The 26,355-nt window shown below is 34.0% G+C and overlaps 1 protein-coding gene across 1 annotated transcript in view; it reads left to right on the forward strand.

The window, feature by feature from the left end:
* The first annotated feature begins 991 nt into the window (after positions 1 to 991).
* Positions 992 to 26,355, forward strand: part of Cntn6 (contactin 6) — a 354,660-nt gene continuing 329,296 nt past the window's right edge. Inside the window, 1 exon segment of the mRNA XM_028886665.2 lies at positions 992 to 1,079. The gene's annotated coding sequence lies outside the window, so the exon portion shown is untranslated.

Below are 26,355 nucleotides of genomic sequence, written 5' to 3' on the forward strand. Positions count from 1 at the left end.
TCCAGTCTCCTCAAAAACCATTCCAAGACCCAGTAGTATTAAAAAGTTTCGTCAGAGGGCTCTGTGTGAAACACAAAGAACATTTATTTATTTAATTGTTTTTAAACAGAGCTGTTACACAAACACATGCAAACTCCCTCTTTGCCCAGAGGACTGTAAGCACACTGTTTAGCAGAGCAATGCTAGGTGTCTGGTCTATTTGACTCTACTTTATATAATTTGCTATCTTTAAGAAGGCTAATGCACATATTTAATTTAGAAGGGTTGTACTGATAGACCTTTTGATTTTATTTCCCCTTTCTCTTCACTTTAACTAAAACCAGGAGCTGCTGGCATGCTTCAGAAAGCTTCCATTTGAACACAGTCTAAATCGGTGCAGACCCTTGACCGGCTTAATCTTTGCTTGCAAATGACAATGCAGTGAAACCAGAGAAAGAAAGAAGAAGAAGAAAAACTACTTCTTTTCCTGTTGGATACCTAATAAGTAGTTAGTCTGACCCAGTTTTCAATAAGAACGATTTTCTGATGACCCAACAGGAGTGACTATATCTAGTGAAAGAATAAGGGGGGGGTGGTGTGAATTTAATCTTTCTTGCTACTGGAATGGCAGCTGCTCCCAGCTGCCTGAGTCTGTGAAGGATGGGGAAGACAGAACGGGCTTTCAATGTGGAGAGAATTTTCCCTTTGAATATTCTAAACGGGAGCTTTGCACATGTGCCTCAAGAACTAATTGTCTAGGTTCCGTCAGGAATGCAGCAGGAGAGGAGCGTATTTCATGCTTAAGACCAGAGAGGAGCCACGCAATACTCAGTGGATAAAAGGCTTGCAGTCCCAGCTGGGAAAAAGAGTCCCATTATCTCCCAGCTGCATAGACATTCCATACGGCTTGGTTCTGCCTGGATGCACAGCATGCCTGGCTGAGGGCTCCAGACAGAGTTCTGCGGAAAAATTGTGAAGATCCCGAGACATTTCCCTGGTAAGATCCGTAAGTACAGAATTGCGCTGTCTGTTACAATGAGAATTTTGCTGGGCAAGCTGCAGCCTTTCTTGCTTTCTCTCCCTTTGTATTAGTATAACAGGTAAAAGCTGGGGTTATGTGTGTGGTGGGGGGAGTGTCTGTTTCATTGATGCTGTGTTTTTATGATGCTGATGGTTTAAAAACATTTATTCCCTGTGAGAGAAAAATGTATTGAATCTGTATCGGGAGATGTAGGATCAAACCAGGCAAAGTGAGACTACAGGTTTATTTTCCAGTGTTTCACTAGTCTTTTGCTGCAGTAAAACTAATAGGCAAGACTGGATGACAGTGCTAATTCTAGTACTTTCTGATGGCTACACGCCCTTTCTGTAACGGTAGACAGATCTGAAGATGTGTCTGCTATTTTTTTTTCCTCCAAGGGCTGAGGGGTGGGGTTTACAGTATCCACAGATGATTTAAAGGAATGGTTATAAAAGTTTCCTGGGGGAGGGTTTTCACAACAGGAGAAACACAAGAGTGGAGGTCAAATGGGTACATCAAATTTCCTCTGACATTTTGGTTGCACCCGGCTTAAGATAATAGTGTGTAGAGTCGTGCTTCCTCCCCATTTACACCAGCTGAGCCTGTTATGATAAGGATCTTATAATACTTTATGAAAGTTTCAGAAGTTGATGACTTGGGAGCAAAACTTTACAGAGTTCTCATATTAGCCACTACATATAGCCCTAATGTTAACATGACAGTGTAACATTGGGGGTTTGGGGGAGATTGGAATTCATAGTTCTTGTTTCCCCAAATGAAAGCTACTTAAGTTAAAATAATCAACATCCTGACTATGTCTTCTGAGAGGCATTCACGGAATAGCAAATAGAAGTTATCCTGAGGAAGAAAACAGGGAGAGCAGTGGCATTATACAGAATCAGCTTGAAAATAAGGGATTCACAATGTTCTATGGTGACAGTGTTTCTTCTCAAAGATATCTATAAACCAAGGAACCATATGTTGGGTATTGAATCTCTTGTTCTAAGCAATTTTCATTTATCTGATGGATTTGTTTATCATCTTTAAAACCATTGTTGTTGAAATGTGTCGACAATTTGTGTGTATTGCAATCTACAATGAACATATTTGAGCTTTGTTTTTCTAGCCCTCCCCCCAACACGTGTAAATATATACATTTCCACAGAACAAACATATGCACACAAAAAAAGCTGCCACAATTTGTATAGCAAACAGAAATATAGAGTCATTTTATCTTCGATGCTTCACGGATTTTTTTAGCATAATCATGGCTATGCAGTATAAAGACTTTCAATCAAGAAACTTTTATATAAGGGGCTTATATGAGGTTATATAAATGCATAAGTTATCAGCTCTTAGCAAGAAGCCCATCACTTAAAATCAAATGTGCACCTTTATTTCCATTAAGCATTTCTAGTGACTGTCATAATTTTATTTTCAAGAAGTATAACTTTCTATAATGAAACTGAATTTACTTGGTCACTTTGCAGATGATCACACATTTGGTCTGAGCTCTCTGTTCCCATCCCACACAAAATGAATTATGTTTTGCAGACAGTATGAAGTATATTAAGTTGACTATAGGCTTCTAGTCTTTAGATGAGGGAAAATAGTGTAAGCAGACTGATACCTTTTTATTTTCCTTATAGAAAGAAGGGGATTATGAAATATTCACTTAGTTATTTAACTACATATTTATACTGATAATATGTAAAGTAGAGATGTGCTAGCATAAGCTTCAGTACTTGGTAAAAAAATAACCAAACAAAATATGAAAGCTTGAAAGATAGATCCCATCCTCTAATAATAACAATCATGAGGTATTATTTCTTTACACCTAAAATTCTCATGATAAGATGAGATGGGGAGAAAAGCGCTTTATAGGGGATGGTTTCTTATAATATAGTCTTCTTTCTAAGAATAAGGAGTACTTAGTGTGATGCTATCATCAATAATTGACAGATATCCTTGAAGAAGAATGATATCTTACTCTATAAAAAAAGAAGGTATATGATATAAGTTGCCAAAATTCTGTTATATATTTATTTGCAGTAAAAATACTTGTTTTAGGAAAATAAATATATATATATATATATATATATATATATATATATATATATATATATATGAGCAAAACTATGAAAAAATGATTTGGAGCCATTTTAATACATATTTAAATGTTAACCAATTCTCAAAATATACATCATTGTCAACAGAATATTGCTGGGAACTCCTCTCAGATCCCTGCTCTTTGTGATCTCTGGAGAAAGAATTTTAAAAAAAACATACAAATATAGTGTGGAAGAAAGGTGGTTATTAATAAGTATAATAGGTACTCTCAATGGATGATTGTGACCAATGGCTAAGTAGATCACTGGAGAATAGAACTCTCTCAAAGTGTAAGACTGGAGAATGGCCAGAGATATGTTGTGCACATTTATATTTTAGACAAGTTTTATCTGATGTCCAAAGTGCAGAAAAGACAATTTTCTTAAAATGCTTATTTCTGTCTAGGATACTTGTAGACCTACTTGGACTGATACTTGTGGGAGGGGAAATAGTATATCAAGCCACTTGCTATACAATAGTCTTCTAAGATTAAGGGCTTCTGAACCAGGCTTAGACAATGATCAATTAATGACATTCTTGGCAGTTTAGATGCCATGTTTTCTCTCAAGGCCTGATGACCCAGATCCTATGCCTCTGAAAAGTAGATACCTGAAGTTACAGCCCTGTTTTTATAAGCTGTTGGTCATAAGTGAGGAGTCTATTCCTAATGTATGTCTTCTAATGTCTAAGTAGTCAAAGTCTAAACCTAAAATTTCCTTTTCAATGCTTGAGGCTCTGGGATCATATAGGAGGTTGATATCTAGTCCTGGCTATTTTTCTACCCAAACGGGGTGTAGGATAAATTAAGGTCTCTACTTAACCTGATTGTTAAGCCTATTAGGATGCTCAACAGGAAAAATGTAGAAATGTAGAACGATCTAAAGGTGAATTGGTTGCAAAAGAAATAAAATTTAAAGAACAGATAAGCATACCAGATTGAGATTAATCATAAGAACACTATCACTATATTATTCATTCAGCCTTTTCTGACAATTTTGATAGTAATATGAATCATATATATTATGATAATCATTTCAGAGATTTATATTATTGAAATTATTGTAATTACCATAATTTATTTTAGATTCTTTTTTTTTTTTTTTTTTTTTTTTTTTTTTTTGGTTTTTCGAGACAGGGTTTCTCTGTGTAGCTTTGCGCCTTTCCTGGAACTCACTTGGTAGCCCAGGCTGGCCTCGAACTCACAGAGATCCGCCTGGCTCTGCCTCCCAAGTGCTGGGATTAAAGGTGTGCGCCACCACCGCCCGGCTAGATTCATTTTAAAATTGAAAGAACTAACACTTTCAAATCATTTACACCCTGATTCATCATTGTTTCTTGCTTGGGTGGGTCCCACTTTCTGCAACTGTATAAAGAGACAGTCACAGGTTCACTGTTTGTCCTGTGCCTGATCATTATTTTATTTTACACCGTCAAGACAAGTTATCATTTTAGAATCAAACAGTCATACTTTCATAAAGACATGCATATTTGTAAGCAGTACTGCAGATATCTCATATTTAAAGTTGTTACCCAGAAGTTTTAGTATTGTTGAATATGACTTGCTTTTCTCAGATGAATATTTTCATGATTATCAAATTTTAATTTTTGTTAAAATATTAGTATAATTGGTCATCCTGAGACAACATGTTCTTGCCATTACTTTAAGATTCTTTTTTTTTTGACCAAAAGAAATTTAATTACGTTTTACCTATGAAGTTCAAGGAAACAATGTAGGTGATCTGAAACATTACTGTGATGAGATTAAGTACATAATGGTCAAATTAAATTACCCCTCATTTGTTAAAGGAAGTTAATTAATATAAAATATCATGCAATTGTTTTTCATATGTTATTAATTGTTACTTTAATAAAAATTAATATCAGTATATTGTCTATTACAATCTGTAAGTTATATAGGTATTACTTCCTGAAAAAAGTTGAGAAATCAATATCAGAGATTATATAAGCCTAATAGGTAGAGTTCATATTCCAATGTTAACTTCATCTTTATTAATTTTTTTATTATCCTATGGCATTTCAAATAAAACTAAAAAATTAAATTCTTTCCATATTAGCTATGATATGCTTTGTGTATATTTGTACTGCAGGAGGTCGTGTGTACACCAATATCACTGAAGTAACTGATTCTTGCTCTTTGGAAAGACAGTCATCTATCAAAACACCATTACTGAGTGTTTGATGGATATACAAATAAGATTCTTTCATTGGAGCAATGCTTTCAGCCCTGCATCTTTAGTTTGCCTACCTGATATTCGAGAGCATGGACAAACCAACTTTTACACATTTTCTTTTATTCTTTCTTTCTCCTGGATCACCATTTGTGCCCATGTTGGATCTTAATTATTCATCTTGCATATCGATAAAAATTATTCAAATTTGCATTTTGTTTTATTGTTATCCCAAGTGGTTTGCTATAATACTATATGATCTATTACAATATTCATCTCTGAAATGCTTTTATTTTCCTCTACAGATTTAGTTGTCTTTATCACTTGACACATTCCTTTGGCTTCTGAATTTCTGTTTCAAAATGTGTACAGAAAAATTATGTTCAGAGATATTAAAACTATGTCAAAGTAGTTTCTCACCACTTTCTGAAAATTTAGCTACTATTCTTTAGATTTATGTTTTTAAATTACATATTTTCTTAGCTTTTTCCCCTTACATCCTTTTCTTTCAAAATGTATTTATGAGAGATAATAGAAAAAAACAGAGAGTTTTTTTAAGATGCTATAAAAACTCAGATAGTATATGACAATCCTAGGAATAAACCCTAGGTTACCAGACCTGATGCCTAAAAAGTAAATGAAGGATTTTTGGATGCTCACATAACCAGCAGCTGTCCCACATGAAACAGATTTATACATTAATGACCATAATAGTGGGAAGTATATATACTAGTTCAATAAGCATATAGAAATTTCTTCCCTCAAATTTTGTTGTGAAAAGCTGCAAGAAAAATATACTTGATGAGATTTTTAGATATGTTTAAGTATTTCCTGCAATCTCCTTAAATAATATTACTTTTGTAAGATAAATTCAACTCTGCAAAGCATCAAGACCTTGGGTAATCGTTGAAAAATCTCTAGGTATTTAGAACTTTAATATAATTTTATATCCACAATATACACCTGCCAAATTTGTCATCTTGTTGTTTTGAGGTGTGTGTATTCTCCCACTTGTCAGTTGAGTCAGTGACCTAAGCTATAACAAAGCTTTTAAGTCAAAGGTCTTCTTGGTAGAGCCTTGTAGACAAACCTTTCATCTCTCAATATTCTCTCCTGCTATTTTCCCATGCTTCAGGTTTTTCAGGTAGTATATTATCTTAAAATAAAAGAGAAATATCTAACAAAGACAAAAATAAATAAACACTTGACAAGTTTTCTCTAATTCTCCCTAAAAGGTTTTTTTTTTTTTGTGTGTGTGTGTGTGTGTGTGTGTGTGTATGTGTGTGTTTGGAAACAATGGAAATCTGTTTTAGGTTTTGTGTTCAGCATTGCACCCACAAATACTGTCTCCAGGTTCAGAAAGACTTTACTGTTTTTCTTTGTATTTTCCCAACACCATAACTAGATTTTTTTCTTTTCTTTATTTCTGTAGAGCAAGACACGAATAAAAATATCTTTGTTTTGTGAGTTTTCAGTAGAAATCTTTCAGTTTTAAAGGGATCCTTACATGAGATTTTTGCTCCAAAATCGTGACCCTTGTGATTTACATCAACAGAAGCTAGTTGTACCTGAAATTGAGGATGTGTGTTTGTGAGTGTGTGTGTATGTGTGTGTGTATGTATGTATGTATGTATGTTTGTGTGTGTATGTCATGATGGAATATGTCTATATACCTTCAGCACTTGGGCATTTTGGGGGCTAAAACAAGAGTTCAGCCTTAGCTTCATAGCAAAATAAATGAGAGCAAAATTCTGTAGCCTGGCTATTTAGATTTTAGGTGCCACTTGTATTTGTCACAACACAGCAATGGTCTCTCTTCACCTCAGTTTCTCCATTCATAATAGAGATAATAACACTATTGACTTTGCAGTATTATGAGGAGAATTAAATGGCTTAATTTGTAAAAATATCTTGGAAGAAAGCCCAGCAATTAATAAGCTCTCTATGTGTTCATTGGTTCATTATAACTATATTATTACTACTATAATATTTGTCTGTTAGCTTTAGAATCAATTGAGTAAAAATAATATAAAACAATGAACAGAATGGAAATTGTAATCATCATCTTATCAATTGTATTGGGTATTTAGTAGAAAATTAAATTTGGTGTGTAAATCACCAAACTGGAAATGAAAATCATACTTATAAGAAAACTGTGGAAAGACTCAGAGGTAATAGCGTGTGGATGCATACAGATTAAAAATAGCTTCATTCTATATACAGAAAGTACTGGGACCTGACCAAGAGAGTTTATTTAATTTTCTGATCATAAAAACAGTGCATAGAATAGTATGAGAGTATATCATAACTACTTTTACCCAAAAAAATTACAAAAAGCTTCTGCATTTTATTCCTTTTGTTATTCATTTTCACTACATTTCATTTTAAAATAACAATTTCCTGTTGTTGTTTGAGTGAAAAATGTCCCTCATAGGCTCATATATTTGAACACTTAGTCCCCAGCAGATGGCACTGTTTTGGGAGATTATGAAACTCCTAAGGAGGTGCAATATTGCTGGTAGAAGTAGACCTCTGTGTGCTGGTTTGGAGGGTTTGTAGCCCAGACCCAGTTCCTTCTAGCTCTCTCTCCTTCCTGTGTGTAATTCAAATATGATCAACCAATTTCTTGCCCCTGTCAGTATGTCATGATTTTCTCAATATCATGGACATTAGTTCTCTGGATGTATTAGTAAAAATAAGCTCTTCCTCAAGTTGCTTTTGTTAATTATTTTATAACAGTAACATAAATGTGAGCAGTATATACCCACAAATTAACCCATGCATCTGAAAGCAATAATAAATGTGAAATTTTAACAGATATCTTAAAATAAAGCATAGATACTGTTTATCTATTTCCAGATTCACATCCACTCACATATTTATATTTTAATAGTTAATTTTATTGAAATATTTCCTTGTGGTCACTAACATAAATTAAAACAGTACATTTTGGCCCCCATTATAGGTTCAATATGTTTAAGACAGTACATGTTAGCTCTATATTTTAATTTTTGCATTTCTTCTCAATTTTCACAATGCGGTTTTGATTGAATGGCATTTTTTTGTGGTTTAACTGTTGGAGTATTCATCAGACACCTCCACACAGTGTGAAAATTCACCTAAAGACTATCAATACTATGCTGTGTCGACAACTTCCTATTTGTTTTGCGTGGCTCCAGAATCTTTGTCTTTATGGTAAACTGAATTCATCTACATCTATAATTATTGTGAATAAAATTGATTGATATCTTGCCTCTTGTTTCATAAACTGTTAAGAGAGTTCACTGTTCTTGAAAGGATATTGGTCTGCAATCCCTAGGGATCCTGTTTCTGCCTATCCACCCCACCTCTACTCTGGAGTTATAGCAGTAGGGCAACATGTCTGACCTTATGTATTCCAAGGGATCAAAACTCAAGTGTTCACATATACACAAAAACACTATATCCACTGAGCCCCCTATCTAATCTCTAATACATAAATTTTTATTTATTTTCTATCTTTTACAACCTTAAAAATATGTACCCCTTGTTTTATACTTTCGTGGGAAATGATGATAAACATATGAAAATAATAAACTTAGTATTTTCTGATGAAGAATAAATATAGTAATATATCTGTCCTCTTTGTAGACAGAATGATTGGCTTAGATGTCTTCCACAAAAAGCCAGTAAGCATCCTAATTTTAACATTTATTTTTAAACGTCCTTTAAAGTGTTCAGCCACTGTTTATTTAAATTTATTGCTTGGTTTTCTGAACAGTTTATCATTTATTTTTCTTTCTATTGTGAATCTCCTGGATACATTTTTATGTAACAATGAATATTTGCAAGTTGTTCTAAAAAACAGTACTGAGATACCTTAAAATTTAGACACTGGAAATTTTCTTGCTTTCTAAATGGTACTACAGTTCATTAAACAACTGTGTTGATCAATGTTCTTATCTGAATGCTTTCTTTGTATTCTAGTCTATCGTCTTTCGGGATAAAACTTAATACCATTGTTAATCAATATTTTATGGGTAGATTTTAAGAAATTGTAGTTTTGATTTGTTCAGGTTCACAAAAAATATAATTACAAATCATTATGTATATATTCTGTTTAATTTCTAGAACCTGTGAAGTCTGTTTTTTCTTTCTTGGCTATTGAAATTGCCTAGCTATTGTGCATTTCAGTCTTGCAAAAACATGAAAACATCTTAATTTACTCTTTCAGGAATATTTCTTCAGTATTTTCTTCATCTATTCTTCTGACTTAAGTTCCCTCACAAAATTTTAATAACTTCCTTTTCATGGTGATCAGTTTCTCCCATTTATGTTTTATACCTTTAGCTTTCAAAAGGAAAGCACCTCTATTTTCCTGTGTATCTTTAAATATTTTCCCAGTATTTTGTGACTCTTCCCTTCTCATTCTAGAGCTGCTTTTTTATTGTGGTTCTATTTTTAGACTTTAGGAGAAAATCCCTTCATTACTTATGTCTAGTGGCTCTTCATCATGGTGCATTTTTTTTCTGTTTCTTTGAAATTTCCACTATGACAAGTTCACCCCGTAGAAATTTTCTATGAGAAGCTCACGTTGTCTGAGGCCTGCATCATTCTCCACAACTCTCTCCACTTCTGCTTACAGCGGAACACAATGATTTTCTTCTCTTCTTGGTTTCTTTCTCCATATATTTTAACTCAAAACTTTCTACTGTACTTTAAGTATCTACTTACTATATAAATGGAGTGAGTTTGGACCTATAAACACGGTTAGCGGACTCATTTTCTGCAGGTAACCAAGGTCTCCTAAGCCTTCATGTCTAATCCAAGGTCATTTGCTCTTGGTTATTTTCACTTCATCACCTCCAGACCTTTAAGGAATTTGTGGACTTCTGCTTCATTTGCATGTGCCTCCAGTGAAAAGCTTTCCTTTTGCACAGTACTGGACACTTCCCCATGGTTCTCTATATTTTCATGTGCCTCCAGTGCAAAACATTTCCTTTTGCACAGTACTGACACTTCCTCATGCTTCTCTATATTTGCATGCTGCCTAGAATTTTCCTTGTATGGTTTCCTTCTCAGAAGCCATCAAACTTTATAATTTTCTGGCACTAGTCTTTTTTTATACCATTCCAATGGCCTCATTTATTTCTGCTGGTGAGTTTTCTGTTTGTTTGGTGGTACTTTGAAGAGGAAGGACTGTGTTTATGACAACAATTTGAATCATTTGTTTATATGGAGGCTATGAGGAATTTTCTCCCAGTAATTGTGAGAAATCTCGCTCTCTTCTTGGGTGCAGTGTGTGTGTGTGTGTGTGTGTGTGTGTGTGTGTGTGTGTGTGTGTGTGTATGTGTGTGTGTGTGTACTGCATGCATATGTGCACACATGCATATGTACACACATACATAGCCATTCAGCTGCCCTTATGTGCATGGGGACTGGGCAGAAATCAGCATTGAGTGATTTTTCTACCTTTCTCCACCTTTGTATTTGAAACAGGGGTTCTCAGCACACCTGCAACATCAATTCAGCTAGGCTGACTGGCCAGTGAACTCTGGACAACTACCTGTCTCTACCTTCTTTAACCACTGGGTGTAAACAGAGATAATGCCATGCCTGGCTCTTTAGTGGGTGCTGGAAGTTCCAGCTCAGGAGATCAACTTTGAGAAACACCTGCTTTTCTCAATAAGCCATCTTGCCAGCACCTAATTATTTTATCATTTCTTTATTTTTTTAACATTTTCATATAATTACTCTCCCTGATCTTTTTAGGAACAATATTAGGCCTTTTGAACACAATCTAACAAGAAATGCTCAAAGCCACTTGTATCTGTCTTTCCATTAGTTATACAGATACCAAAAATTACTAAAAATTATGATTTAATACAAAAATGATCATCTCATGGGATAATAGGTTAGAAAATATTCAAGAATTTAATTTGGGAAATTATACAGATGTTCTTCATTTAGATCTTTTGTGACCGTCACTGCATTAATTCTTTAAGTCTAATTGTATATTTTTCATAAAATATGTAACCAGTTATTCTAAAATATTATTAGCAAAGCAATTTCCATGATACAGCCCAAGCTGAGGGCAAACGGGACACTTTTGTTTAAATTCCTTCTGATGATACAATTAGACGAAATATTTTTAAGATTTATTTATTTATTATGTATATAGTATTCTGCCTGCATGTATTCCTGTATTCCAGAATAGTGCACCAGATTTCATTACAGATGGCTGTGAGCCATGATGTGTTTGAGGGGAATTGAACTCAGGACCTCTGGGGGAGCAACCAGTGCTCTTATCCTCTGAGCCATCTCTCACCCTAGATGATATTGTTAATACCTAAAAGAAAACCAATCTTCTTTTATTCCCAAGAGTGAGGTTGAAGACACCCACTGAAGCTGTTAATAACTTTTCACTCATGTATATAAGATGCTGATATGAATGTGTGGTCAGAAGAATTTAGACATTTTCCTTTCAAAGTTTTATGTGTATATTATTTCAAAGTTAATGCTCTTCTTCACATGTGTCTGTCTAAAATTACTGGATAAGTTATTCTGTATGCAATACCCTGCAAGTATTTTGTAAACTTGAAGAATATTATAGATTTCCTAGAACAGCACTCTTAGAAAACAAAAGAGCAAAGAGACAGCCCATCATTTTTTCTCTGTCTTCTGTCAATCTCCTGATTAGTACAAAGGAATAAAGGGAGAGCAAGATTGGAAGTCATATTTGCTGTAAGTTTTGTGGTGAAGAATTTTGTTGACAGACATTTTAAAGCATGTGACATTAAGGTGTTTGCTAGGCAGCAGACTGTTAAATATGCAAAATGGTGAGTCTGTGGTCTTCATAGATATTCAAAGTATGACATCCCACTGCATAAAGAAGTACCAAAGTGTTCCCAGAGCTTCAGTTTCGGAAGTGTTGTGCAGATGTATCCCTTGGGAGTACGTATAAAATATACATATATGTATGTAACAACATTTAATGAAAAATGAGTTCATGAATTTGGAAGAGAGAAAGGAAAGGTGTATAAAAGTGTTCCCTTTGAAAGGAAAAAAGGGAAGGGAGAAATAGTGTAATTATATTATAATCTCAATAACTGAAAGAAATAATTTAGAAAAAAGATGGAGCACAAGAAAAACAAATGTGTGTTCAAAGAAATTACCTTAGAAGAGTGTTGTGCTATATGTACTTTACAGATGTGCTGGGTCTTTTCTCACTGCTGTTGCCTAATGTAGACTATGCCTATGTGGTTTGTAGATGAAACACTAAGGGGAGAATTCTTAAGTCTTAGGACACTTAACACTCTTCTCTAATGGTCCAGCTTATGTCCTGGAGATGCCTGGAATTCTTATTCTGTAACAGAATCCCTCTCTCTCACAGACACAATCAGCAATAAAGAAAAAGAGACATCTATTTGAGAGTGGGGGCATGCAAGTGACCAGAGGAAGTTAAGGGAAGAGAGAAGTGACATAATTCTGTTTCAGTTAAAAACATATTATAAATAAATAAATAAATAAATAAAAACATCCCATCAAAAAGGGATGTACTGAAGATTAAAATAAAAATAACTTGTTTGCCATGTATAGCATGGGAAATCAAATACAAGTTTTCTGGCATGTTATAACCTCACTTTCAGGAATAATTGTTTTACAATCAAGAGACTCTTCACATCATACAGAAAAGTTATTTTTCCCCACAAATAAATGTAAAACAGCTCCAAAAAACAAATAATAGCAGTGAAGTTCGAAGATTCATTGGTATATCTTTGAATGCCTAAAAATAATTATTCCCAGTGGTTATTTTAATGTGCATATTATCTCATTTTGTGAATTACTTTCCATGTAAAAACGTCTTCTTGCAAATATTAGTGTTAGCTTAGGTAATGATACAGCATACCAAATAACCAGAACTGATGTTAGATGCATAAAACAGTGATAATATGCAATAGTAAAACAAAAGTTAAATAATATATTTTACACTGTCAGTATAATTTTAATAAACAGGTTAAAATGTTACAGTGTTTTGGATATATTAGAGATATACATATATAAGTATGGACGCATATATATACTTATTATTTTTTGTAATCACTTTTCAATAGATTTTTTTTCTACATTTTTTTCTGGAACTTTGGCTCATATATTAACTTTGTTAATTAACAGTGTGTTTGACATCTAGATTCTCAATATTTCCTGCATGTAAATTTTGACTCTATCTCAGATATCCATGTGAATTTAGTATAACATGTGTGAAAGAGAACAAGAAAGGGGATCCTGCATGATTCCTACTCATATTCAAATAAAGTAATCCCATGGAGTGGGGCACACTGAAGTGATATGACAGGAAGGAGTACTTGAAGACAATGGTATTCTTCCCTGTAGTTTCAAAGTGCAGTAATTAATTCCAGCTTATCCATAGGATTTGGAATCTGTCTATAAAATCAGCATATTAACAAAAAATCACATCTTATTGGATATATGCAAAATTCTCTTATTAAGTAGTGTAGCATGAATCTTAAAAGTTCTTATTAATAAAATCAAACCCGAGGCCAGTTATTGGGGTGAAATGCTGGTAGATCAGAGAGACAGAACAAGCCACAGCTATCTCACCTTGCCAATTCCTCAGCTGTTCCTGTTTCCTCAGACTGGAAGCCTCTGAGTCCTCATCCAGAATGAATCCCAGCTGAACTGCTGCTCTAAAGTCTGAAGCTTAACCAGCTGAATGCTTAACCAGCCACATGCTTAACCAGCCAAATGCTTAACCAGCCAAATGCTTCTAGTTTCTGGTCCTCATCCTTATAGACCTTTCTGCTTTCTACCACCACTCCCTGAGATTAAAGGATTGCTTTCTGGGATTAAAGGCATGATGAGTCACCATGCCTGTCTGTATCCTTGAACACATGGATTTCTGCCTCAGAGTGCTAGGATTAAAGGAGTGTGCTATCACTGCCTAACTAGTGGCTTTTCTGTTCTCTGACCCCAGATAAGTTTATTAAGGTACACAATATTTTGGGGAACATAATACCACCACAAAGTGATCTGCTTCCCTGCCTTAATATGATATGTTTCCAACAAGCAAACAGAACTTTTTCTCACTAAGAGGGCAGAATGAAGTCAAAATTCTAATCTATATTTTTAAATTCCTGTGCTAATTTATGGTAATGAAATATAAACAATATATTTCATTTTTACAAATATTTCCACTGTGAACATCAGATCTATTTATTCAATTAAATTTGTAAATAAAGAAAATTACAAATCACATTTTGTGTTTTCCTAGCATTTGATATAATTTCCATCATGGATATGGATTTTCAAATTTGTATTTATTTATTTTTGTGTGTGAGTATGTGTGTATGCATGCATGTGTTTTTAAACTAAAACAATGGGATAAAGTTATATGGCCAAACTTATAACTTGCTTTTCTTAAAATTAACATATTGGGAACAAATTTAAATGTCATTAAGTGATTTTTCTAAAGCTTTGTGTTGTGTAGCTCATTGAAACCAATATCTAGATTCATGTACTAATTTTCTCCCATTTATGAACAGTACTATAGTGAGTAGTTGAGTAGTTTTGTCCTCAAGTCCACATACACACACAAACACACACACACACACACACACACACACACACACACATATACACATATATGTGTGTATGCATATATATGTAAGTGTGTATGTATATTTCTTAAAAACATATCCCTCGGAGTAAAATTTCAACCTTAAGTATGTATACCTTTTGAAGGCCTTACTATGTGTTACTTTTTACGATTTATTTATAATATACAGTATTCTGGTTGCCTGCCAGAAGAGGGCACCAGATCTCATTATAGATGGTTTTGAGCCAATATGTGATTGCTGGGAATTGAACTCAGGACTTCTGAGAAGAGCAGCCAATGCTCTTAACCTCTGAGCCATCTCTCCAGAGTACTATGTGTTACTTAATGGTACTGTTTCTAAATACTCACAAGTAAGTATACAGTGACATGACAGACAATGTTCTGCCCGTAACCCAAGAACATAATACTCAAGAGAAATAAGGAAGGATCAAGCCTTTGAGCAACTCCCTTTCTAGAAATGGAACTGTCTACATTGCTGGAAATAGGGAAGGCACATTACCCTTTCTACTTTCAAACCTAGGAGTATCCACTGTCAACACCATTGAAAATATTAAATTTTGATTTAAATGTTCAGATGATAATCAAATTTAAATTTAAATGCTCAAAAAATAATTAAATAAGCTATATTTCAACTTCCTATAAGTCACTTTATTTATCTTTATAAAAACAAACCTGGATATACTGTGGGCCATTTATATTTGTCCCTTTGATTAAAGTCAGCCCATGTCCTTTGTAATTTGCGGGACGGGGGATTCACAGCTTTTCCTAACCTCAAGAAGTTGGTAATATATCAAGGATTATCTCACAGTTTTTTTTTTTTGTTTTGTTTTGTTTTGTTGTTTGTTTGTTTGTTTGTTTGTTTGTTTCTTTTCATTTTTCAAGACAGGGTTTCTCTGTGTTGTTTTGGTGCCTGTTCTGGGTCCCACTCTGTAGACCAGACTGGCCTGGAACTCACAGAGGTCTGCCTGGCTCTGCCTCCAAAGTGATGGGATTAAAGGTGTGTGCCACTGCCGCCTGGCTATCTCACAGTTTTGTGTTGCAATTTTTTCACAGTTATAATACATTTATCTTTCAGCATTTAAAGTGTGAAATCTTACATGACATCATCATCTCTTAGTCTTGATGTCCAGAGCCGTATCACAGAGTCTAGAGCACCTGGCCTGCTTTCCAAACCCTCCTGGGGCTCGCTGAAAAGTGTGAGCTGATTTTTCCATGTCTATTCATATCACTATAAATGATAGACAATTATTGCTTATCCTCTTATAAAAACTAAATAAAATGTTGACCTACTGAGTCCACAAAGTCATAAAATTCTAAGTTAATTAGTCTCACATTTACTAACGATATTCCCAATACTTAATCTTTCTAGCTCCATCACATATCACAGTGTGAGGCCTGTGGCAGATCCTCAATAAATGTTTGCTTAGTGAATGAGATTTCCAATGTAGTAGCAGAATATAATTTTAAATATGTCTGTGCTCACTCCAAGTGTGCTATTACTGTGTCATCTAAATCTATATATACAAAAATAACAGGCTGAAATGATAGTTAATGTTGAACTTAAATCTGTCTCTCCTTTGGACACCTTAGTAATCCACTTTGTAATGAAATAATCAACCAAGTTAAGTTATTTATTATGTCAATACTCATTGCATTTTAGAAATATTTCTTGATATGTGTGTGTGTGTGTGTGTGTGTGTGCAGGGGGGGGTGTTGTTGAATTTTCAGTAGAAAAAATTAGTGGTTCACAACCTCTAGGTGTCAACCACCTTGGGGGTTGAAAGACCCTCTCATAGGAGTAGCCCAAGACCCTTGAAAAACACTAATTCTTACAATCCATAACACTAGCAAAATTACAGTTATGAAGTAGCAATGAAAATAATTCTATTGTTGGGGTCACCACAACATGAGGAAATGTATTAAAGGGAAGTAGCGTTAGGAAGGTTGAGAACCACTGATAAAGGTAATACAGTGTATATGACTTCAGATTAAGATATAATTTATATACCAGAGCAAGATCAAATATATTTACATGTGTGAAATTTTCCTTTCTGAATACCCCTCAAAATATGAAATGCATAGTTTGGGGCCCAGATCTTCAGAAGAAGAGAGAAATTCTATTTATTTTAATTAACTTGAATGTAAGTTATTACAACACTTTGAATTTAAATATGTTATTTTAATTGAGAATAAAATAATTAAATCAGATGTTTAACTTTGGCAAACAGAGTTTTAGGAATGAATTTTTTTTATTTGATTTACACTCCAATATATTCACAGCTTTTTTGGCACATTTAGCTTTAAAAAATTTTTTAAAAAGAAGCAATAAAAGAAATACATTTTTCTTACAGCCCAGAATGATGACATTTATTAGTCATCTTATAGTAACATATTATTCAGCTTTCTTTTAATATTTTTAAAAGATTCTAAAATAAATATCCCATAAGGAGGCAAATTTATATTCACTCATGGTTTCAGGAGTTCTGTCCTTGGTTGGTTGGTCTCATGATCTTTGGGCCTGTAGTTAGGTAGCATATCATGGCCAGAAACATGTAGCTCAGGGAGCTGCTCATTTCATGGTATCTAGGAATCAAAGAGAAAAGAAAATGAGTGGCCAGGATCTTAATATTATCTTCAAGGGCACAGCCTCACACTCTTACTTTCTTTCCTAAGATTCCCCTTACTAAAGTTTCCTCTTTTCACTGGAGCTGTGTAAGGTAGGAAACCAACATATGAAGTTTTAAAGGAAACTTACTCAAACCACCATAGCTAAATTTCCTACAGTAAATAACTATCTCTGTATTTTAGAAGTTTGATCAACAATTTTCTTTACAGACCTATCTGAGACAAGAGCCTGTCTCTTTTGTAGATGCATCTGAGACAACAGCTTGTCTCTTGGACAGGATTTTTCCCTAAATTATTCAGTTTTAATAATAATAATAATAATAATAATAATAATTCAACATTTCTATCCTGAGATGGCATTTTATCAAAGTATGGATCTGTCAGATCCTTACTGAGATTGGTAATCCAGAAGGATGCTCACCAACAGCTTCTGCCTCATTTTCTGGGAACATCACTCTTTCTGCCAAGAACTAGAATCACTGGCTTTCTCTTCCTTTTATTTGGCAACATAATTTGTTTTAATGAATAGGAACGGTAGAAATGACTTAAACCAATTCTTATCCCAGAAGTAGTCAGGCAGCTTCTCTTTTTGGTCTCTTTTAATTTAGGCCTCAATCTACAAATAAATAGTTGTAAAGTCCTTGGAACAGGAGATACTGTGCAAATTGGGCTCATGGGAGAAAAAAATCACACCAGCTGAGACTGTCCTGTGACATGACAAGGCCTTTTTTGGATGTACTGGACCTTTATTGACAAGAGTTACTGAAGATAATACTACATGAGTCTAAAGAAGTCAAATATATACAATGTTTTGAAAAATAATTGTGTTTATGTTACTAATCAGATTTTGGAATGATTTGTTGCATAGCATAACATAATGAAAGCCAACGGTTTTGTCATTTTAAGGAAATTAAATTGCTATGGAATATCTCAGTATCCTCAATTTATACACCACTATGGGAAGAAATACAAAGTCATATGAAATAATCTTGTCTATGAAAGGTCTAAATTTTGACTTTTTTATTATTTTAATTTTTTGGTTTGTTGACACAGCAACTCTCTGTGTGGCTCTAGCTGACCTGCAGACTGGGTTGGTATCAAAATCACAGTGATTTGTCTGTCTCTGCCTCCTGAATACATTAAAGATGACAGCCAACAGATTGGCTGGATTTAGAATTCATTAAAATATAAAATTCTGAATCATATCAAGAAAATAAACAGAAATTCTTTGTGGAATCCTTTCTATATCAATGGATATGATATTGGAAGAGTTACCAAGACTGTGAACAAAAAACCTACATGTAAGACTTATATGATGAATTTGGCCTTTGAAGGAAAATAAGAGTAAAACAGGTTCATAGATACCCATATATTCAGAGTCAAGGATGTAAAAGACTCCCTTTCATTCCTGAAAGCCTTTATAAATTTCTTAAGTGATTTCTTTTCAGTACACTGTATACTTGAGTGTTATTTTTATATCAGGTTATAAATATTGTGGTTAGAAGTCTATCCATTGAAATTTCTACCTTCTTTCATATGTTTTCTGTATGCCTGAGATTAGTCAGAGCAATTCAGGTATACAAATGTAAATAATTAAATATATACCCATATACTATACAACTATAGCAATTTTACAAGTATGATCTAGTTTTGTATGTATCAATGCAAGTTATCAAATGTATTTTTTCTACATTATAATATTTTTAATTTGTTGGCATGCATTCTTCAGGTCAATAATTATAATCAAAATTTTAAAGTATTGAGTTCATTGGATGTTGTAACAAGATTCTCCAGAGATGAAGAACAACCACTGACATGTATTTGAAGATTTTTTTAAAGCTGAGTTGAGTCACCAGAAAATATGGGCTGAGATTTCCAGACTTATTTCTGCCAGCTGGAGACATAGGCACCAACTCATGTTCTAAAGGTTTGAGAAACAGGTAACCAATGGCATAAATTCTATTCCAAAGTAAAGACAGGGATCAAGTAAGAAGGGTGCAAATTCTCACTTCCTCTGTATCTTATTCTATTCAGATTTTCAAGTGTATTTAGAAATCAGAAAACATGTTTAATATGAGCACCATGTAGTCCAATGTATCTGATATAAAATGACCTTCACTAATAATATTAGTAAATAGAAAAACTTAATAGAGCACATTTAAAAATAGAATCCATACAGAAGTAATAGAGATACTTGATATTGTTTACATTTATAATTGTGAAGTGCCCATTTTCCTAAAAGCTCTGCTGTTCATTGGAGAACTAAACTTTAAATTAATATAACTCTGTATGGCTTGTGACAAGATGGCATATTGACTCAGCAAATTGAAGAACGCTAATTTGCCGTGGTCATTTGGCCAATGTCAAAAGTGCCACTTTTTATTTTGTGTATTGTGAAAAGGCACTAAGACAACATTCCTTGCTTAAAATTAAACTGGTCTTTAAGTGTGTCATTAATCATATTTTAGGCTGCAAAAGATCAACACAAAATTGGGCCAGAAGTTTAATGCTTCCACAGTGATGAAAGTGAACAGTTTAGGAGTATTTAACAAGGCTCCAGATGTGTTGGTTAATTTCTGAAGATACTTGTTCTGCTATCTTGTGGCTTTCATGCTAGGAGCTAATGTGTGTAATTAGCGTTAGTTTAGAGGAGTGGCTCCAAAGACAGATATCTATCAGAACCGGGGCACAGCCTGAAAAGAATCACATGAGATGGCTGCTCAATGAATTGGGTCACAGAACCCTCTAAAGGACATTAGATAAAACTTAGGTCAGAGATTCAAAATCAAATCACATAAAGTCATTTAAGGATGTAGGTTGACCTCCTCCCAAGATCTGAGGAGCTTAGGCATATAGTATCCAGTTTTAATGAGTAGAATTATTGCTAATATTCAGCATATTTGTATATAATACAAAAATTACTCTGGTCATAAATATTTATTAAAATGTACATTCTTTTCTTAAATTTCCATCTAATAATTTGTGAACTGATTTGAGGGGGGGGGGAATTTCTTAGAGTAACTCTGAATAATTATAGAATAAATATAGATCTATTAACCATGATATTAACATCACTGAGTCAAATTTAAAATTGTAACTGGTACTGTTTCTATGTTTGGTTTAAAAAGCACTTCATTCAAAACCTGGATGAGCCTCCACAGATTACACTTGTCTGGAAGACCACAGTATTAATTCTGAATTAAATAACAGAATTTGGACTTCAAGGTATAATTTGAGTGGTGGTTACTCCTTGTTGATAATTTGATGGGATTTAGAATCATCATGGAAATGTAGCCTTGGGTTGTCGATGAGGAGCTTGGCAGAAGGTTCACCTGAGCAGGGAAGACGTTGGCTAAAAGCACATACCCTGGACAGAGCACAAAAGGGAAGTCAAGCCTGTCCTGACAGTTCTGGTTCTCTGCCTCCTCAATGCAGATATAATATGGCCAAGTTCTTTGCATTCCTGCCATCACGCCTTCTCCACCATGATGGATTCTGCACTCAAACAGTGAAACGCAATAAACTCTTCAAGAATTTGCACTAGTGGGATGTTTTGTTAGCACAACAAGGAACATAATGATTACAACTTGAAATTTATACAGAAATTCTCTAATTTTTAACCTTCTGAAGTGCTTAAAAGAAATGATTGAATATTATGAGAGTGACACATAAGATTTAAAGACATGAAATTTTTTCTTGGTTTGTTCCTTATGCAGATTTTTTTTCAAAGTGAAGAAGAAAACAGAATGTTTCAACTTTAAAATGGCACCAAGTATTTTTAAATTAATTGTAATAATTTCAGTTTGAGGGTGCATCATTAAAATTTATTTATTATTTCAACCCTAAATAATGGAGTACTAATACTGGTAAATGTGAACTTTTTTCTTTTTATCCTTTTTATGCATGTATGGAAATGTGCTCTATGTGTGTGTAGTCTGTATGTTCCTATGTGTAGAGAAGTATGTATGCCCAAGCAGAGGCCATAGGAAAACATCAGTTTTCCTTCTTTATCCAAGTCTACCTTATTTTTTTTTTTTTTGAGACAGGGGCTCTCACTGCACTTGAAGCTCACCCTCCACTTGAAATAGCCCCTAGGCTGGCTGCCTAGTAATCACCATGGGCCTTCCTATCTCATACACCAAAGTGATGGGTGACCTGTGCCTGAGGGGACACTTAGCTTTTATATGGGTTATGGGAATGTGAACTCAAGTTTTTATGACACTCTAACAAGTATTCTCACCTGCTCAGATATCTATTCAGTTGGGGATGAATTTCTTATTTTATTAGAATTTTTAAAATGGATAGTGGACATATAAATTAAACCTCAGATTTTAAGGGAAGAAGACCATTTATATCAGAAACTACAGTAAGTCAGATATTAGATTTTTATCTGATTGGCATTGAAAGCCCGCATTTCTAGAGAAACAGAAACTTGCCAAGAAAACATAGCAGGAACTCATATGCATTTTCAAAACTAGTCCCATTGATTCTGGCATCCTTACTCACTCTCAGACCAACAAGATTCCTTTTGTAAGATGCATGCAAAGTTTGGAATAAAATAATATACTATTCTGAAGATAGCCTCCTGTCTTTTATGATTAATTTTATTAGATATAACCTACAAAAGAAAAAATAAAAAGAAGCAAATCCAGTTGGACCTTTAATAAAGTGTCTAATGGGCAATTTTAAATTGTCCAAAAACTAATGGAAGTAAGATATTATCTATCACAATTTTCTAATTTCAGTTTAAAAGTAAGTGTATCTTGTGCCAGTAAGTTTTAATTCTCAGTAGAGTCACTAGGTTTTCTCTTGCTGCTGGTTTTCAAAAAGGGTAGTTATTTTAGTCTGTATTCACACATATGCTTATTTAGAATACATAATTTGTTTTACATTATTTCTTGTGAACATATTTGAATAGAACTGCTTATATGACTGGAAAATCTTTTCTATTATTCCATTTGTACTAATGTTAATGATACTTGTCTGACAGCTAAATGGACAATGGCAGTGTGCAGGACTTGAGCAGCTCCCTCCATTGCTCTGCACAGTCTAGTTGCCTTGAAGCAGGGTCTCTCACTGAACTATGACTTAGCTATTTCTGCTAGGCTTGCTGAATACCAAGCTCTCAGAATCCACCTGCCTCTGTGCCCTGCACCCCCCAGTGCTAAGGTTAAGTGGATATGCGGGTATGTTTGGCTTTTTTTGTAGGTGTTAGAAATTCAAACTCAATTCTTCATGCTTGGATTTTGAGTGCTCCTACCCATTATGCTATCTCCTCAGCCTATATGAGTATGTATTTATTCATATATGCATGAGTTCTTTGTGTTTATACAATATGTCAACTTATGACAATTATACTATTAACAAAAATTTTAGTGGCTTACTCTATTCTGCTATCATAATTTCCAATTACTTAATTGTTATTATTGTTATTGTTATGAGTGTTCCCCACACAGTTCTTAATAGTCATGCCTTCTCTAAGAGATAAGTTTTACTCTGCCTATAAATGATGTATTAAAATCATAATCTGACATTGGATGCTTAATTTATCAATTTCCACTGTATGTTTGATGATGACACCTGTATAGTGTTTATCCCATGACTGATCATCAAGTAAAAGGTTGGATTTTTTTTTTCTGCAAGCAAATCTTATAAAAAAAGAACGTGAAAAGTCATATTTTAAGTAATAATGTCAGAAAAACAGAATTACTTTTTTGATTTAAGATATGTAAATATCCACTCTTATTAAAGAATGACTTTTTAAAAATTTCCACCTGCATCAAATAACAGAAGAATCTGTGTTTCCCCTCTGTTTTCCATTAAAGAAGTCACATAAAGTAGATATGCCATCATGGAAAAGGTAGACACTTTCTCCGTCATTGTCACAAAGCAAAAATTGCTTCTTGATTTAGGAGCCCATAAATGTGTAAGAAGGTATGAGTTGCTGGAAGAAATCAATATCGTCTATTGTCCCTGGGATGGCGGACTATGTATATGTTCTAACCTTTGAATATTTTGAAAAAAGTCACTTTCAAAGAAGGAAATTTTTAGAAAATATTCATTTCTTTTATGGGTAAAAATGGCAGAAAAACAGTATCTCTTTCATGGGTTCATTAAGCTTTCCCCTGAATATTTAGAAGCCCTGAAAATTTCTCGTCGTCTTGTGCCCTACATCAGTATTTCAGAAAATAATGATGATAGGTTTGACAATGATGCAGGAGGCTGCCTGAGTGGACTAGAATGGCAAGTGAGTTTGCGATTTAAGTTCGCTCAGGTTGGCCCAGTCTTGATTTCATGCCTTGTGCCTTTTGTACTGGCCTATACCTGGACATCTTAGGGTATTCAGAACTGGTCTTCTCACTTTGGTTTCTTATAAGGGGATTTGTACAGGATTTTCGGTTCTATATTCAGAGAGCTATATTGCCTGACTAGTAGAAAATTTTCTGTGACTTTCAGTTAGCAATATTGCTCGACTATAAATAATAATAAGATGATATACATGCTATAGAGACACTGTTAGCCTCTAATGAAATATTTTAAGCTTATATTTTATCTTGTTCACCTCTGGCATAATGTAGAGATTAAATTAGTATTAACAGGGTGATGAAGAAATGGCCCAGTGGCAAAGAGCTCTTGATCTGGCTGAACATCTGAATTCAGTTTCCCAGCAACTATATATTAATTCACAATAATTAATCAACGCCAGTTCAATGTTCTGATCTCCATGGGCCCTAGACATGTTTATACAACACATATATACATGCAGCAAAATACTCAGACACAGAAATAAAATAAGTAAACACATCTAAAAGAATACTAATAATAAAATAAATTATTACGTTATATAGTTGCACTTATATTCCTAAATATTTGACATAGACTAACATATCCACTTATCGCCAAGTTCCCAGGAGAGATGCAAACTAAGAGGTATGGCTCCTTTTTTCTTTTTTTTTGGGGGGGGTTGGTTTTGTTTTATTATTAGTAGTATTAGTAGTTGTAGCAGTAGTAGTAATTATTAAGATTCCCTTTTGTTTTCTAGCAAGAGAGATTAAATAAAGGGTGTGGATTTGCGTGAGTTTGGGAGTAGGTATGATCTAAGAGTAGTTGGGAGAGAGGAAAACATAATCAGATTTATTGTATGAAAAAAGTTATTTTCGATACAAGATAAGGAAGGGGTTTACACATAAATAAAGTGAGATCCAGAGAGAAACAGTGCTCAATGTCAAACAGTCATCAGATAGGAGAGCCAGAGTACACAGGTCACTTACCAGAGTCAACGTGTCTGACCACAACAGTCTCCATTCCAATACTGACTGCCAATGAGCTTCAGCATTGCCCCAGTGGTGAGAGGCACAGCAGGATGTAATTAAATGTCCCAGCACAGCAGAGATATGCAGCATCTGTCATCTGCTGCAGGAACTGCTGGTGTGAAGTGGTTTCATTTCAGCATCACCTTTCACCACATCCCTTTTGATATCCTGTCTATTTCGAAGCCAGGCTTCCAGCAGATACTATGATTAAAAACACAAAACAAATTAATGTTGTGATAGCCAATGCACAAAAGCCAATGAACAGGACATGGAGGTAAGAAACCACATTCCAAGCTTTGAGAAGTTCTTCTATGTCAAGAAAAAAAATCTACTTGTCAGGAATACAGACAATTACTTGGGAATTTTAAAAAATAACTCCATATTAATAACATATATATAATGCTTTATAAATGTATATACATATGTGTAAAATCTACTATCTAAACAATATGTATATGTTTGAAACATCTTGAGAACATTATTGTTTTGAATACAGTACATAATATATAAAACTGGAACATATGTATTTTGATTTGGGGATGCCATTCAAAACTTTTAATTCAACTCTGAGTTCAACAGAAAAACTTAGAAACCTTCAAGTCTCATCATTTGACATCCCAGGAAAAATTTTATTTGAACAAGAATCAACTCATCAGAGATCATCAAACATTTGTGGTATTTAGAGAATTCTTTTTCAAAGTTATCACAACATAATGGGGATAACAGACATTTAAGTTTATAATAGAGTACTATGTGTGAACCATTGTGAAAGGGACTGCACACTTACATATTCAAGGACCCTTGCCTTGAGAGATGGGGCTGTGGATTTTATTAAACAGATAATCTATCTTGCAAAATATAGACAAAACTGGAGGTCATTTTGTTAAATGAGAAAAACAAATACAGAGAGACAAGAAATCCCCACTGAAAATCATTGCAAAGGTCTACATCCAACACATGGCTGTCAGAGACAGACGAGGTAAGACGTCCAAGGTCAGCCTCAGCCACATAGGAAGTTGAAGGCCAGCCTGGGCTATGTGAAACTTTGTATCAAAAATAAAAATATACTTTATGTAAGTGAGAAGAAGGAATATTGAAAAAGAGAGATAATATGAAGTAATATATTGTCTTTAATGTTTAAAGAGGCCATAGACTTTTAGAATAATAAACATGGGACCTAATTACTTTGGATTAACTGGTAACCACATTCATTCACAAATATTGATTTTCAAATTAGTTTCATCTTCCTGAAAAAGCTGCTGAACTTGTTTATCTTCCTGCTGAATAAATGAGAGCAATGTGTATGTTTTTTTTTTCCAGAATCATGACTTATTCAGTCTATGGTCTAATTATTAGTTTAGAAGATAAACAAATGTGAAATTATCATATGAAAAATGTGAGCCTGGGAATAATTAATGCAATGAAATAGATTGCTCAATATGTTAACAATTTTTTGTAAATTCTAGGTAAAGTACGTGGTTTCTGAAGAAATATAAAAACGTC

The sequence above is a fragment of the Peromyscus leucopus genome, chromosome 3, assembly GCF_004664715.2.
Source record: "Peromyscus leucopus breed LL Stock chromosome 3, UCI_PerLeu_2.1, whole genome shotgun sequence".
Taxonomy (NCBI): Eukaryota; Metazoa; Chordata; class Mammalia; order Rodentia; family Cricetidae; genus Peromyscus; species Peromyscus leucopus.